Source organism: Amaranthus tricolor, chromosome 9, assembly GCF_026212465.1.
Source record: "Amaranthus tricolor cultivar Red isolate AtriRed21 chromosome 9, ASM2621246v1, whole genome shotgun sequence".
NCBI lineage: Eukaryota > Viridiplantae > Streptophyta > Magnoliopsida > Caryophyllales > Amaranthaceae > Amaranthus > Amaranthus tricolor.
Genome location: NC_080055.1, coordinates 21,100,317 through 21,114,950, shown reverse-complemented (window position 1 = coordinate 21,114,950; position 14,634 = coordinate 21,100,317).

Here is a 14,634-nt window from a genome sequence, read left to right as displayed (position 1 = left end):
AAATAAATGTTGTAATAAATTATTTTATTTTAATATAATATTATATTATGATAATGTTATTATAATAATTAGTTTTGAATTTAAATAATTTATTTGAATGTTTAATTATTTTTTAACATAATAATAATATATTAATTAAAATTTAGTATTTAATTAATTTTTAATTTTTTATTAATAATTTTTTTATTAATTTAGTTGATAATAGTGTTATTAAGTCCAACAGGCAAATTCGTAATTTTTTAAAATTCAGGGGCAAATTCATAATTTAATTAGGAGGTGGCGATAAAATGAAAAGAGTGGCGAATATAACAATACCCATAAATCAAAGTTCAAATTTTAAGTGATGGGTAATGAAGTGGGGAATGGAAATGGAAAAGTCTTGGGGAGGGTGGGGAATGAGTGTGGGCCAATTTTAGGTAAACCCAAAAATAAAAAAGGAAAAAAAGAATGATAAAAAGTGGCAAATAAACAACAATAAAGAGAATTGGGTTTGTCAATTCCCTTTCCCTTTGATTATTACACCCAACCAAAGAGCCTTTTAAGAAAAATTGCAATTAAACTTACAAAGAAATGCACATTAGATAAATGTTGCTCATTTCAAGAAGATATTTATCTATATCTATTCCTAACATATATCATTAGTTAACTCATAAAGTTTTTTGAGTCAAATGGTGTTATTCTAATTGGATTGAGAGAGTAAATGAATGCCAAATACATTCTCGTACGAATCACGATTTATCAATGTATTTTTAACAAAATTGATTAATCATATACTATTATATAACTGATTTATGATGCATTTTTTTAAAAAGGTGAAATTTGTTCTCCAACTGGTATAAAATACGATTTTCTATAAAGCACTTTTTAAATCAAAATAAATGATAAATTAATTTGATTTGCAAATAGTTAACATATTTAATAAGATTAACATTACTATTAAATCATATAAAGTATTAGTATTATAGTATTATATATGCTCCTTTTTTTTGTCAATTACAAGATAATCACATATATAATGTGAATAGAAACATTGAGTAAGTAGAGTATTTTTAGACTACAAAATGTAAAGGGATATTAATGATATTGAAAAAAATAGATATAAACACTGGATAATCTATGAAACATCATTCAATACACAATTAAAATTAAAATATTTACACAAATATGATAGAAAATATCAAAAATATCTACTATTATTATAATCAATTAACACAATAAAAAATATTTATTATTATTATTATTATTATTATTATTATTATTATTATTATTATTATTATTATTATTATTATTATTACTAATTGCCACAAATATACTCAAATAGATTATCTATGAAAAGATTATTACCAAAAAAATCAAAGGAACAAATAATAGTAGAAAAGTAGACAATTTCTAATATTAAATTACTAAAGTAAAATGTGAATTTTTTAGATGACATAAAAAAAGAAAAATTATACAGTTGAAAGAAAGAGAAAGAACAATAATCATTTTCACAAAACAAAATAAAAGTAGAAAAGTAGGTCGTATGGCTTAGAAGAGTCATGAGCTCTTCATTTGCTCGAACGAGCCACTAATCTTTAATTTGTGTTCAATCATAAGGGTCTTAAGGGCATGTGTAACATCAGTAGTTGCTTAAGGTCTCTAATTTTACAGGGTCAATTACATATATAATTGATATATTTTTATATTGTTAGTGTTTTTATTTAAAAAAATTTTAAATGATATTATTGAAATATTTTTCAAATAATATTTTTCTTTTCAATCATTTTTCATGAAATCTAAACTAGTGATTAGAATATAACATTATGGAACTTTTTTCATATTTTCATAAGGTGGGTGTTATTATATTCCCCGTCATTATTGTCGTCATCATTATTAACTCAATATCCCGTTTAAAAATAAAATTTGGATGAGAAAAAGTGACGAACAATCCATACTTGTACTTCCTTTAAAGAGAGAGCATTTGGAGTCACAATTTTTCACCTTAAATTCATATGCGTGCCTTTTCGACTAGGATTAGATAGTGGAATCAAGGAGTGATTATTGTGTATAATTTATTATATTACATCCGTTTTAAAATACGTGCAACTAATTGTGACAGATTATGTGAGAAAATATTAATATCAATCGCAAGTATAATATAACGGAGAAAGTATACGCTAAGCATTCATCACCGCAATTGACTTTTTCCTTATTAGTTGGGTAATTATTCAATTGATTTATTTTAGGATTTTTTCACCTTAGAATTGGGTTATACCTTTCATCGATCTTTAGTTTCAATTTGTTGTTCATGTTCATTACTTTACAATCGTTCATAAACACTAAACTACTTGTTCTTTTGATGCTTCATCAAAATGCTAATGTGATCTAATCTCGTTCATCAACAATACATGCTAAGCGTTTATAAATATCATAAATTTATCTTTTTAATTAACCTGTAAAATTTATTTCTAATTTTTTATCCCTATTTTCTTTGATACTAGGCGAGACCTTATTCTAACAAAATTTTGCATAAAATAATAAAATATAACAAAAAATATATGAGACAGAACAAAAGTTGATTTCGAATTTAAAACAATAGTGGCAATAACATAAAAAGTATTGACAATCTAAAAGCACCGGTCCACCAATATTTTGCCTTTCAACAATCACATCACCTCGTACCGTAGTAATATAAACTATAGCTAGATTCATTAGACCTTTGTAAAGGAGTGATAGCGAAAAACTTAGAAATCTTGAGTGCATGTGACAAATTATTGAAGTTTAAATAAAGTCCAGACAACTCATATAAATAACTCATATACACATCAAGAGCATGTAGCTAACACATGTACAAATAAACATTATTTTCTAAATTCTTGTAATTTTTTGCAAAAGCATATAATAAGTCGTTAAGTTTCATTAGTTTTAACAAAAGAAAACAATAAGTTATATATTTTTCCCTTTTAAGAATTGCACTTAATTAATTACTTCCTAAATCATCACAATCTCAGCTTAAGAGTACAAGAGTAAACAAAGAAACAAATAAAAGAGAACAACACTAGTGTAGTTCATATTTACTCCAACGCTCTTCACGCAGTATCAATCGTTGGATCATGTTGAAATTTGGTTAGCTTATTGAGGCTACATGTGACTTTATTTTAAACAATTAAATTGTCATTTTAAGCTTTGGTTTTATCTATGGTCACAACTAAATCATAAGATCCCTTATATAGAATTGTACCGCGTATGCGGCGAAAAAGCTCATGAAAATGATTCTCTTTATTTCAATATCAATCAACCAAATGCCATATTAGGCTTGTAAACTCACTAGTCACTACACTTTGTCTTCCACTAATTTGATTTTTTTACCTCAACTTTTCCCCAAATAATGCCTAATAAATCTACATTCTTGTTGTCATGCTATAAAAAATTTAAACATGATAAATTAATATGTAAAATAGGTATGTTGTTTGCGATTTTTTTTTTTTAAAAGTTAGGGTATTAAAAAGTTAAGTGGTTTATTTTGAAGGAATAAATATCTTATTTTAAAGTAATTTATAAAAATTTTAATATGTAAATCCATTATGGACTAGAATAGCCCTAAGAGTCAAAATAAGTCAAACATACGTTAAACTAATTAAAAATTAATGTCAAAAAGTCTAATCAGTGACACAAAACCCCTTAAACTTGAGTTATTTGCCCAATTTGTAACAAAAGGTGTGATAACCCGTCAAAATAATTCATTATTATCAGTCATATAAAAGTTCATCGTTTAATTAGGCACATATACTAGCAAGGAATTTATTGATTGCCTCACCATTACATTTTCTACTGTACTCCCTCTCTACTATCATATCCTATACTCAACATATTAGCTATATATGCTTGACTAGAGATGATAAAATAGGCGAATAAGTGCGGATACCCCAACCTCCCCCATACCATGCTTACTTAAAATTTTTATATTTACGCTTGTCCACCTAATGTCTTTAAACCCATCCATATGCACTATAGCCAACTAGGTTTATTGGTTATTAGGGTTGAACAAAGTTTGATCAAAACTACAAACCAAACCAGATCAAATCGTAGTTTTAGCATTTGGTCTAGTTCACGGTGCTAAACGATTTGGTCCAGTTTTTTTTAAAAATATATGGTTTTTTGTTGGTCCCTATTTTTATTTTTTAGACTAGACCAAACCGAAAATCATATTAGGATCGAAAACTGAATTTTTACTTTTTAAAATAGGTCACTACTTGAATTATCTTGATCGAAAACTATTTAATATTTGGTGATTATTGGTGCAAAATATTTGCAGAAACAAACTATATATAAATTTTTTAAAATTTAAAAGCAAAAACCGTTGACCAAACCAGATCAGACTCTTGTAGAACATTTTATTCAGTCTAGTATGGAGGTTTAAGGGTCAAGTCTGATCTAAAAAATTTTTGGATCGAAAATTTTGGTTTGATCTGATTCTAGATTTTACTGTTAGACCAAATAAAATGGGACATTGTGCATCCTTATCCATCATAATTTTATTCACCTTATACCTTCCTCACATGCATCCTATATACCATCATATTTCCTTATATATTGATTTGTATTTCTAATTTCATCTAAAACATAAAATGTTAATAATATTTTATTTATGAGCCAAAAATATAAAATACTTTATTAAAGTAAAATATAATCCTTATAATGTGGAAAAGATTTTATTTATAAGTCAAAAATATAAATACTTTTGTTTAGACTACTTTAGAAAAAGAGTGGTCTTTAAATCTTTATATAAAGGTATTACAATAATAATATATTATGAATAAGGGATGGATGGATATGGGATTGGGCGGATGGGTATGAAACGAGTAAATATAAAGCAAGTAAGATCTATGCGGTTGGGTATGAAACGAGTAAATATAAAGCAAGTAAGATCTCTTTTCTACCACGACCTCTTGGCGGGTTAGACTTTTCGTACATGATTACATGTACCCACTTACTATCTACTAAATTTATACTCATATTCACCCCAACTAACACGAATATAGTCCAAAACCCACGAAATCACACCCACCTGCCATCCATAACCCTAACAACTCACTTCCTATCCTTTTATTTACTTTATGTTCACCTTATTATTGTTAGATTCTTTAACCTGACTTGGAAATGAAAGAGGCCTTACAAGATATCATCCCCATGCAATATTTCTTGCGGTTGTAGGACACAAGGCATACATTGGGCTTGGGCACTTGAACAATATATGGAAGCCCCATGTTGCCCAAACCTTTGTTCTCATTCTCCATCGGTTACTTTTGTGATCTGTACTTATATATTATCTCGTTTCATATTCGAAATAAAATCATTTGTAAATAAGTTTTATTTTTAGTTATATAGTCAACTAAAAAGTTAGAAGTCAAAAAATAAACAACAAGCTGGTCAAAAATCTATCGGGAAAAATTGCAAAAGTAGGGTTGAGCCTTTAAACTTTTGATATTGGGTGACATAAATTTTACCTCTTGGCTAGTGGATGCATATGTGTATCTAAAATGTAAATATGAATTTCTTTTTAAATATTCAGTTACTTTTGGAATTTTCATATGATTTCAGCTGAATTAATTGTACACATACTAAAATTATCACTACACATATTCAATTATCAAATAAGGTTTAAATATTATTTTGTAGAACGTGTGGGATTATATAAACTTTCAATTGAATTTACTGGAATAGTTGTGTTATTTTTTTATTTATCTATATTTATAAGTTTGATTGTTAACTGTGATAACATGAATTTATAAGAAGCTATATTCAATGTACTAATTTATTAAAAATGTAATTGCATAAAAATAATATTTTCTACACAAATCTGTTGTACGTTGAAAAAAATCATTATCAGCAACCCTCATTTTCATAATAGAAGGTATATGTAGCTAAACACGAGTTGTAAATTACTCCAAGCAATGCTGCAAGAATAGACGGTAAAAGTAGGTTGTAGGGTCAGGTCTTTATCAGCCTTCAATGTGACTTCGCCCTACTTTTTAATTTATTATTCCCTTAAAAACTCATAAATTATAATTAACGAATATATTTGGAAATTTTTTTTTTTTACCTAAAGAAAACACAAGAACTTAAATTAAAAATTAATTTGTCTTTCTCTTTGTTTTTTCGATAGAAGATTAAAAATCGTATTCCAAATAAAAAAAACAAAGGACACATATTGCCCTAGGTGCACTTTATAATGGTTGAAGGATTGGCTAGCTATATGTTAAGACAAGTGACCTTTGATGAAGCGCAAACAGAATAGCGACTATTTAACACTCGTTTTGATTAGTTGATTAGGGTAACTTTTTGCAAGTTTGGGTGCAATCCAACAGTGTTCGCATTACTTTTACTATATTTATGTCCAATCAATTCCTTCAGGTTTCCTAGAATCTAATTCTTGTGTTTGGTTTGTAATTACTTCCTCCCTGCCACAACACAAGGTGTTGATTTAAGTCAGGGTTGGTTTCAAATCAGGTGTTTTGAATTGATTTTAAATCGGGTTTTGTATTTATATTGGTTTATATATGATTATGAATTTATTTTTGAAGTTGGGTTAAATCGAATTCGATTACTAGATCGAGTAACTATCAAATCATCGGATCTGTTTTGTATGCCTCTACTTGCTAAATTATATATCCTACACATTTCTTATTTGATCGTTTTAATACTTTTATAGAAGTATTAGAGTACTATATTTAGCAAAGATTATTGTGTAGATGTCTACTTTACCCTTATTATTTTTCTATCTTATACCTTATTAACTTTCATACCAATCTCTTTAAAGATTATAATGGTCATTTAACACAAAAATACCCATTCTTAGCTTTGGGCAAATTTCTTATATAGTGAATAAAACAGAATAGAGGAAATACTTTCTTAATTTCTTTCTATTTCTTAATTAGCACTACTTTTCATTTTAATTAATTTTTTTTTTTGTATTTTTTTAACAATAGTCTCACCTTTTTCCTTTCCTTTATTTTTAAGAACACAAATTCTTGTGAGAGACGGTCTCTTTGAGAGATCATTTCTGATTGGATGGGCCCATTATGTATTTTTTAAAATATTGTAAGTAGGCACTAAGAATTATGTAAGTAGACATTTAAAATATTAAAAGTAGACATTAAGCATACGGTAAGTAAGCATTAAGGATAGTGTAAGTAGGCATTAAGAATGCGACAAATAGTCATTAATCTTTAATGAGTTGGACTTGAGATATGTCTGTCCAGAGACTAGTTGTTTTAAGAAAACTCGGACCATTGCCAAAAACGAAAAGGGTGAGTATTTCTCATGTAATTGGTGGAGAAATATTTCAGTATGTTCCATCATAATTCATACAACAAACGGCAATGGGCGATAATCAAATATCAACTTCTGCATTGAGGGGGGTTTCAGGTAGAAACGTAAAATGCGTTAATTTAACGGAAATAGGCAAGAATTCGATTGATAATGCTACGTGAGTTAGATATTGCATAAATGTAATGCTACCATGTGGAGGAATCTTACAAAAATGCTACCATTCGCATTACATGAAAGTTCGATGCTATCATGTAAAATTTCCCTTATATAATTTATTATAGCAATTCTATATACCTAACCTATAATTTGATATATTTGATGGAATGAAAAAGTGATGTATTTTGTAAATAGTTTTTAAAAAATCGGTATTTAATTTTTACTCTAAAGAAGATATGTATTCGATTGATCACGATAATATATAGTTGCATTATTTTTTGAAGTTATATTTTTATATATTTTATACTAATAAATTCGTACATTGCACGAGTTTCTGTACTCGTATTATAATAAAAGAACTGTAAAATTCTAAACGTCAGCATTACAATACATGATGATTTGGTGGAAATCTATTAACTACTTATTGCTGAGGTGTTTTTAATAAATGTCAACTAATTTATGTTGTATATTAAATCTATTGTTTTAGATAACTTCTCTTGTAAGCTTAACTCAAAATTGCCATCGTTAGATAATAGGAAAATATTTTATAATTGAATGTTTTTCATTATTAGAACATACTAATTTTATCCCACTTTTAGCCTTTTTTTCTTTATCATTTCTCGTTATTAATATTTTTTTTCCAATTAGAAATGGATATACATAATTAATTCATGTAAATTATTTTTATTTTTTAAAATTATTTTTTCAATGTGTAGTAGTTTTTCAATTAAAAATTATAAGAATTAAAGGTTTTTTCTTTTAACTCAAATTTCTGAGCTCAAAAATAATGATTTTTTTTAATATCTTCACCTTAGATTTTATCAATCGCATGTTATCATTTTTTGTTCATATCTATTATTACATTTTATCCAAACTTAATAACTTTTGTAACGAATATATATATATATATATATATATATATATATATATATATATATATATATATATATATATATATATATATATATATATATATATGCTATCGCTTAGAAATTAAATTTGCATGCATTTACATACTTACATATCCATGCATTGTATTGAAAATATTAGTAGTTATTGATATTATCGTTAGTTTATCCTGCAATGGGTTCTTAAAAAATATGTTCTCCTATCCCCACTACCTATCCCATGTAAAATTGTAAGATTGTCGATACGTTAATTTAAATCTTAATATTATTAATTGTATTAATTTAATGCTATAAAAAGTTAATATTAATAAAATTTATATTACGATGAATTAAATAAGATTTCATTTGCATATATGTTGACTTATATACTAAAAATAATACAAACTACTAATAATTGATTAATAGTTGCAAATTCCAAATAGGACAAAGAGTGAGGTTAAGACTTAAGTTGGATTATAATAATAATAATAATAATAATAATAATAATAATTATTACTATTATTATTATTATTTGGAGAAATAAAGATTTATATTGATCCAAAACAAAACTGTATAAAAACAAAGACCTAATCCAGTCTTCTGGAACTCAATTTGCATCAGACGTGAGAAAAGGGTGTACCTTTTAGGTTTTTCCCTTCCACACTGTTCATAAGCATAGAAGAAAGAGAAAGCGGAGATCAGGGCTCAAAAGAAAACCTGATACAAACAAAAACAGCAGTCATAAGGCCAATAAAAGAATAGAACAATAAAAAATCAGCAGCTAGCAAAAATACTAGCAAGCCAATTTTCCTCAAGGCTTCTACCCTTCAAGTGGAATAGAAGAGATCCGCATCTTGATACACACTGCACTTTTTTCACAACATCCTGGATATTATTATTATTATTATTATTATTATTATTATTATTATTATTATTATTACTTTTTGAACTTGTTATAATAACTATCCACCATATGTGAAAGTGATTTTGACAATGTATTGTAAGTATTAATATTCTTATAATTATTACTCACCAAATATGTAATTAATCTTGCAATTTTTAATATTTCATCATATCATATCATATAACACTCTAATTCAACAACCACCTTACCACATGACAATTGGAGAATTATTAGAGTTAAAATTGCATATAATCTTGCCACATGGCTTCTTTACAAAGCGTTTTTAAAAAGTCTAAAATTTCCATAGGAAGCTAAAATGCTCCTAGTTATTAAGTATTGTATTAAACACATTTTTCTTAAAAGTCTAAAACTTTTTCAGAAGCTAAAATACTTTTGGTTATTAAGTATTGTATTAAACACATTTTGCTTTTATATAGAGGAGTACTAGATACTTTATCATCTTCTAAATCAATTTATTCGTATTCAATTCTCATTTTTGCCTTCCAAACATACAGTTTTTCAATTCCTTTATGTAGTGTTTGGGAACAAATATTTCATTTTAAATTATGGATTTCAATTATAAAATCTTAAATGAAGAATTTGAGAATGACAAGGTTTGAGTTGTCATTATTCTCAAATCTTCAACTTCAACTACTTTGAAAACAATGGTGAAATTTGATCTAAATTCAAATTTGAAAATGTTTGATTTGTCAAACAATAGATTTGAGCCAATTTTAAATTTTCAAATAAAATCATAATTCCCAAAAATAACGTTATATATTTTCAATGACTTTGGAAGATGTGAACAAAATTTCTGCTAATATGTCTTCAAATTGGTAAAAGTTTGTTTTGCAGATGAATTAGATGTTGTCCTCTTCATATACGTAATTTAAATGGACTTTTTATAAAATGTAATATCTTTATAAATTTAATTTATTTTTGCTATTGTTGCATTAAGAGGTAACCTGTCAATAACTTACATTAAAATATTTAATATCAGCTTTGATTGAGTATACTAATTTTTATAATATGATTATTAAAAGCTTTTTTATTTGTCTAATTATTAATTATGCTAAAAAAAAATTATCAACAAAGTTAAATTATTTTATATAAAAAGTTAAAAAAAAATTTGTGCAGTGCATAGGAATTATACTAGTATAGTTTTATTTCCCTTTATAAGAGTGTCTCACACCATTCAACATATTAGTTTTAAAAAAATATCTCAATCTTTTAACAAAATTCCTTCTTTTTTTTAACGTTGCAATAGTAATATTTTTTCTACTATTGCTTACTTAAAAATCTTTCTACAAATCTTTCTATTTTCATTATCTCATCATATTATTCAAAAGTTCTCTTGTTTGGATGAAGATATCTACTTAATGTTTAACTTTGGAATAAGATTTTTTTCTACTACTGTTATTTTGCACGATGATTAGAAAAAAATAATTACTTATAATATTTTTTACTTTATGTTTTATAATTGAAATTAGATATTAGAGTTTAACTTTGAAAAAAGATTATTTATTTTTGATTTTATTATTTGAGTAAACAATAATTAAGAGACTTTTAATATTCTTTCAATTTCAATTAAAATAATGGATCAATGAAATTGCTTTATTTATTTTCTTAACTAATTAGAATAATGTTCAATAAAAGAAAACACCCAAAACTAAAAAAATGTAACCATAATTCTAACAAAATTCTCTATCAAGTAAAAGCCACGTACATTCATTATAGGTGAAATAGTACAATGCAAGCATACAATTTAAGCATTATGCAGTTGAATTCTTAGCTGGATTCCATTCTTTTTCCACCCACATTGATAATTTACTTAATTAATGCTTGTATTACTCTCTTATTTGAGTTATTTAAATTCTCATATATTTATTACTATGATCTTGTCATGAAAAATATAGAAAGAAAGTTGATAAACTTTATTAGTCATTGGCATTAGTTGAATTATTGTATATCAATATGGGATTTTATCATACAATCTAATAAAATATTGTGAAATTTTACGTGTCATTTTCATAGTAATTTGTCATACTTACTAAAATTAACATCAACTTATTATTTACATATGATTAGTTTATATTATAATAAGATATGCTCTTTTAAATTTTCTTGCAATATTATATCTTTGAATTTAAAAGTTATCTAAGTTTTAAATTAAAGTTTCCTAGAATATATATTTGTTTTTTTTATGTTGTAGCATTTACTAATTAATAAAGTTTTTCTATTAAAATTTTAATTTCTAAAATATTTCATCAAGAAACAAAAGATACATGACATGATAATCAAAAATTATTTTGAGAATGACAAATAATCACAAAGATAACATTAAAAAGATTCCTCTAATTTGTCTTAATAAGTATGAGAACTTTAATTGATTATTATTAACAACCTTATTTTTTTCATTAAAAGCGCTATATATTCTAAATTCCTCTATCTATTTTATAAGAAATATTATAGAAGTAATTTTATACTGATAGCATGTAATTACACCCCAATTTAAAATTTATATTTATATATACTTTTATATTAATAATTTCGTGCATAACACGAGTTTCTATACTAGTACTCTATATAACAAGAGCATAAAATAAGTGGATTAATATTTTATATTGAAAATTGACCATTAAATTTAAATTTTATTTTATATTTGTGAATTATAGTTTTTAAGTTTAGTGTATTTGTGAATTATAATCTTAAAGTTTACTGTATTTGCGAACTATATCCACCAAAGTATTAATTTCTACATTATTTAGGTCAAATTACAGAATTCTACCATTTTAGTGGTCAAAATTTAGGCTAAGTGCTTGTAATCCTGTGATTGGCCTGAATTTGTAAATATTGATAATTTGGTACTTATAATTTGCAAAATTAAGATTAGGAGTTATCATCAAAAGGATTTTGTATTTTGAAGCAGAAGGGTAGGTATTAATTTGTTAAAGAGTTATCACTTATCAACCAATATTTACAAAGTATTGTAATAAATTAGAAAAGAAGTTTGGTTACCTTGCAAAACTAATTTTAAGAATAAGGCCCAAGTCCACTTAAGATTATTATAAATTGGTTTTGGAATCACTTAATTCATAGGGGATAACTTAAAATGAATGAAGTGCTTATGGCTTTCATTATTTGGATCGTCTAAATAAATTAAGCTATATTTTGATAAACATAAAAAATTTAGCATATTTTATGTTATAGATACACTAGTTGAAAAAAATGTATCTGCTGCGTGTCATTTGCTGTGATTTTCCTTAGACGCAGCATTAAATAGCAAAAAAAAAAAGCAAAAAAAATATATTATACAAATGCTGCGGTTCACCTGATGCCCGCAGCATATAAGCACTTATATGTTGCGGTTTTAATAAGCCCGAAGCATATAAGCCCTTATATGCTGCGGTTTTTGATAGCCCGTAGCAAATAGTCAGTCCAAAAAATTTAAAACCTGCGTTTCAACGTTCAATTGCTTTAAACCCTCAAATAACTATTGTATTCCTTAAACCCACGACGACGACTGTCTTGTTCTTCTTCAAGCTCTTCCATTTCAGAAAATTTCTTCAAAAATTTCTTCAAAAATCCACGAAAAATCTCTTCAAGTTCTTCAAGTTCTTCAAAAACCCACGACTCTACTTGTTTATATTCTTCAATTAGTCACATATGTAAAAGACACTTGAATATATCTATTTATGTTTAAAAGTAGAGTGTAAATTCTTAATTAACTTCGGATTGGTGTTACATAAAATATCCAAAGTATTTAATAACATTCAATTGGTTTGTCAAATATGTGATTTGATGAATGAAACCTATTAAGTGAACGAAGTTATTTAAAATATGTTATTTTCCCTAGTCCGAATCATTAAGGTGGACATAAATTATTTATTTATGGACTAGTTTTAAAGTTGACTGGTAGCACAATTTCATGGGCTATAAGGACATAAAGATATCGAGTCATTTACATGGATATGTAATAGTGATTCATATTGAACAAACTTTCCCAATATGCTTCAAAAATTGTTTGAAAATTTGTATTTTTATATTTAGTGGATTCATTTAACATGAGTATGACACTATTCTCATTAAGTGATTAATATGCCTTTGACAACTTTAAATGCCGCGCCGTAAAAAGGAGGCAATAAAGGGAATGCTCGGGGTTGCTAAATGTTAAGTGGGAGCTTTAGTTATAAAACATTGAATAAATCCTCCTACTTATTAGGATTGGTGTCATTATGTTGTAAAGTTTAAGTTATAAAACATTGAATAAAACTTGAAGAGTAAGAACTAAAAATTTCATGGGCGTGCGCAAATGAATTAAGTGCTAATCATTTGTTTCGACAGTTTAAGTTCAGATTTCAAGAAATAAATTTGAATCTTTGTATGAATGACTGATGTCATTATGTTGTAAAGTTTGACAATAAGTGACTTAAGAAATTTGTGGTTACACACTTGTTCTAGGGCAAGTGGGAGATCGAAGGAATTGATGTCCTTTGATCAAGCGTGAACACTAAATATAAATATAATAAATTATGGATATAAAAATACTTACAATTATTTTAGATGATTATTGGTAGAAACCAACTTTTATTTATATACTAATTAAATTAGTTTAATACTAATTATAATTAGGTCCCATAAGGTCATACATATAAGCATTGATATGATAAAGGTATACCAAATAATATAAGCATGCTTATTGGTATTATGGTGGTAGTATATTGCAAAGTAAGACATAAAAAGAGATATTAATCTTCATAATGTTACTATAAAACTTAAGTAATGCATTTGAAGATATATGTATCTTCATCGTGTCATTTGCTTAAAGTAAGATGAATGAAGTGACATGAACATTTTGTATATAATATACGCATGGTCTAAAATAATTTTTATGTCATTTTTCTCGATCACATTTGCATTTTCTCTACAACCACCATTTCTACACCATAAAAGCAATTAGAAAATAGTTTTCTTATTCCACACTAGTATACATGGTAATCTGGTCTATGCTTATGGACTAACACTAGAGGAACGATATTTGACGTTCGATTATTTCTGTTTCAGTATAATAAACATACTCAAGTATATAATGTGGAATTCACGCATCAAGGGTATGTTATTCTACAATATGTAAAAATTTTTATTAGGATATACATGCAATTCTGTTTAGATTTTAAGAAATAGTTTCTTGAAATTCTGCTTTACGCATCTGTATTTCTAAAATTTTTATGAAATTGAATATTTAGTTAATAATTTTACCTATTTTAAAAACGATAAACTTTAAAAATAAAAAATCTAAAGCAAATAATATAAGGTCATTGCTTATATATAGGGCCTTTGAATTTCATTCATTAAGATGCTAATATTTATAATTCA